The sequence below is a fragment of the Impatiens glandulifera genome, chromosome 8 (assembly GCF_907164915.1).
Source record: "Impatiens glandulifera chromosome 8, dImpGla2.1, whole genome shotgun sequence".
Classification (NCBI taxonomy): Eukaryota; Viridiplantae; Streptophyta; class Magnoliopsida; order Ericales; family Balsaminaceae; genus Impatiens; species Impatiens glandulifera.
In genome coordinates, this window is record NC_061869.1 from 8,236,165 (window position 1) to 8,240,663 (window position 4,499).

Sequence of the window (4,499 nt, forward strand, 5' to 3'; positions counted from 1 at the left end):
TAATTTTGAATTTTTTAAATATAACAAATATTAAAATAAATATGATAAATATTTTATTAATTTATTATTATTTTTCTTTTTATATTTTTAAGATTTAAATAAATAATTCTATTTAGATGAAATGGATACATCAATTCATCAAAATTATTTATTTTTGTCTTTTAATTTTACTAAAATTATTTTGAGAAAAAATGGGTACAGCATTTATTCTAAATAATTTATTTTTTATTTTGACCATAACTCTGAATTAATTTTATTAATTTGTACAATAATTAATCCTAATTAATTGTTTTAGATAGGTTTTTGACCATTAGTATATTATTTTGATTTTATATATTTAAAAATATTTAAAAAAATATTATTTTAATATTATAAATTAGAGTATAGATTCTTAGTGCATATAAGTATAATGTTCTCTATATATTTAACCATCTTTTAAATATCTTTATACATAATTTTGTTTGAAATAGTTCATTGTACATTTCTTTTTTGTTTAAATTAATTCATATACATTTATTTTTGTTTGAAATTACTCTTTATACATTTATTTTTATTTCAATCTATACCCTAACTAAGTATCTAAAATAATTTAAAATGTTATACAATCAATAATTTGTGTTGAAAATATGAATTAAATCCTCTTATACATGGTATATCTATTTTTTTTCTAAGTTCTATTTGCAGCGGACAAAGTTTTCACATTCGACTTGAAATGACTTTTTCAATTTCATTCTTAAAGTTTCGTTTTCAGACAACAATGTTGCAGACTAAGTCAACGACGAAGTTGTTACTCGTTCGTCTTCTCCATAGTTAGATATTGTATTTGTGTTGTGCTTTCAAAATAAAATCTAAAAAAATAAAAATATTATTGTTGAAAAAGAGGAAGATGTCCGATAGTCATATAGTTAAAAATATAAATAATATAATAGTGATTACAAAATATAAAATATGATATCGTAATACAAAATCCTTAATATATTAAATCGGCTAACTAGACACGATTTACACCTAAAGGGTCGTTATCCCCTAAGTGGTAATGATATAATTTGATTTGAAAACGAAATAAACTTATTAGTAAAAATATGAGAAACACGATATATTTAGAATTTTAGACGATTAATCATTTTAAATTAGTTATAGAAAATGTTCAAATTTAAATAATAGAGTAAAAATTGTTATGTGATATAGCAATTATTTATCTCATGTAAGAATACGTGAGTGTAATAAGTAAACAAGTATAAATAGTTCAAGAATTAATTAATAATTCACAAAAATCATATTCTTGTCTTTCATAACATTTTTCCTCCTTACATTTCTTTGGCTTAAACTTAATATTTGTGTTGGGCTTTCCAAAAAATGATAAATATTCGGATAAGGGTCTTTCGGTTGAATGCATATTTCTTATTACCAACTCTCATCTCGCATGGTTGTGATTTCCGACCGAGGAATCGGTGAGCGAGGAGGAGTCAAATAGAGAGAGGCGGCATATAAAATATCGCGGCGAATTCTAGTGTCTTCTTTAAAAACACATTGACAATTAATGTGCGATTTAATGAAATTTATGATTTTATTACTTCTGAACGGTTGGCTTCGGCTATGAGACAAAGGATGAAGCACGAGAGACTAAGGAGTATAGAGAAAATCATGAGAAAGGCCCCGTTTTTGCTGCCAAGTTCAACTCCATGGGGGTTCGGGGTGAGATCGGCGTGGGTGATTGCCTTCACCATGGATGATGTAGATGAGGAATAGAAGATGGATTGTGTATAGATTTTTATAGATGAAAGGGTAAAGAATAACTTTTTGAAAAAGAAAGGGAGCAAATAAAGGAATTGCTTGGAACAAAGGTTGCTTAAAGTTGAGAAATTCCCAAAATATTATAATTGATGTTCATTTCTTTTTTACGGTGGTTCTTAATGTGACAAGTCATTTTCATATGATGTTAGGCATTATAAACTGTTTTTCTTTCATCTTTAGATGTGTTGATGATATTGGGGATCAAAAATTTTTGTGGTTTATTCTCAAAAGTAATACTAAGTCAATATTATTTATAACTTTAACCATGAAAGTAATGTTAGTTCCTTTTTTAATGTTAGTTCCTTTTTTAACTTAAATTATTTATTTTAATAGCTATATATGATTAAATCGAGATCAACTAGATGAATCATAATGAATCCATTGAAAGTTATTTTTATTAAAAATCTTTTTGATTCATTATGAACCATATATAAAACATAAACATATATATATATATATTATATAATATTATTATTGATTTTTTTTATTAATATTAAAACATGCGATCTTAAGTCTCTTAAGAATCACTCTTATCATTTGAATGAATTTATTTATTATTAAATCATCGTAAATATAAAAAGTCATATAAGATCGATAAGTATTTAAAAAAAAATCAATAAGAAAAAAATTCTTAGACTATGATATAAATGCTTTTTATAAAGAGTACAATGAGATTTTGGGTTTGAGTTTGTTAGGCGGCAAGTTCTGTGTCTAATTAAATGGTTAAGTGTGTTTATGGACTATGTGCTTAACCCTTTTAGTCACATTTTTATCTCCTCTTCTACCCTAGCGTCAATAAGAGATCCTAAGTTCGAGCCCGTCAGACGACAAATTTTGCGTCTGATTAAATGATAAAATGTGTTTGCGGATTATATGTTAAACCCCTTTGTGATCATATTAAAACTCTACCGAGGTAGCTCAGTGGTAATAGTCAATTTAAGAGATCAAAATGTTACGAATTCGATTTTATTTGAAAGCGTTTTGAGTTTAAGCGGGAGACATTAATTGTGATGTATCATTTTAGTTCTCTTATAATTAAAAAAAAAACTTAAGTATTTTATCATGTGTGGGTTATTTCATCCACGAAATATTATTCCCAAACAATAAAATGAAATATAAGCCAACTAAGATAAATTCTCAATTTATGTTAGTTAACTTAGTTTATACTTTTAAGCATTTATTTTAAAAAAATAAAAAGTAAAAAATAAAATAAAAGTTCAATACTCTGAAAAAGAGGTTGCCGGGCCTGTCTAAACCCACGTTCAACAATATATGGAATTATATAATCAAATCATTTAGCCCACTCTACTTAAATTTTCATATTTTTAAAACCTAATTATAGATCTTACACTTATTTTCATTTCTCATAAAATTTTGAATTAATTTTAAAATTTTACGATTTTATAGGAAATTAACGAGTTTGATTTGAGTAAACATTTTAATTTATAATAATAAAATTTTACGAGTTTATAAATAATTTTGATTTTTACAATAACATACTATTTTACTTATAATAAATTATATTTATAAATATTTTTTTATTATTTATTAAAATAAATTAATTAATATAACTATTTTTGTAAATATAATTTTTTATAGTTTTATTTACTTATTATTATTTTTTAATAAATTTTATATTTAAATATATAAAATTTTAAAATTGAACTAGGTATAAAAGTTATATATATATATATTAATAATAATAATAATAATAATATATATATACAGTTAATATTTTTTCAAATAAAACTCTTACTATTTTAACTTTAAATTTTAAAAGTTACAAACTCAAAAAGATTGGCCAAATTTTATATGTCTATCTCAATTCTACTAATTTAATGATTTTTTAAGAATATTTTTTTATTTAATTTTAATTTTAATTTTTGAATACATGAAACTAGTCCTGCGTCAAGGAATAATATAAAAATGATTCATTCAAAATTTTAAATTGGAGTGAAGGAATATTTTTACTTTTTTAATAATATACAAATTACTTCGCAATAGATTAAAATATTGAAATGATATTTGAATTATTATTAAATATTCAGACAAACTCTATATCATTGTAATTATAAAAAAACTTATATCATTTAATTAATAAATAAAAACATGAAAATTTTATTTATGTAATAATTTTTCTACTATTATTATAAATACTACTCTTACATAAATTATTATTTATAATAATAGTAGGCTAATTATTCATTCAATTAGCAAGAATGTGTTTATTAAGCTTACATTTTCTTACGCAAACACATTCAAATTTATAGTTACAACTTCCATCGATATGACCTTCATTTTTGCAATGTTCCACGCAATTGTGGTTTATTAAACATATGCCTTTGAAAGTACCACTTTTAACCGTACCAACACATGATTTTGATATCACTAGATAATTTTCTGCAAAATAAATAATAATATAATTATATTAGGAATGATTTCAATAAATTTTATTAAAAACATTAAATAAACTTACGTGAAACAAGAAGAGTTAACATCAAAAAAACATTGAAAAATAATTTCATCATATTGTTATGGTAGGATGATTTTTGTAAAGATGATGAAGGATTATAATGAATTAATCTATTTATATATATTATTGATATCTTTAAATCTTATATTAGGTTATTATAATCTATTTTATTGTTAAGATTCTTTCAATATTAACTTAAAAGGTAAAATCATAAATTTTCTTATTTCAAATT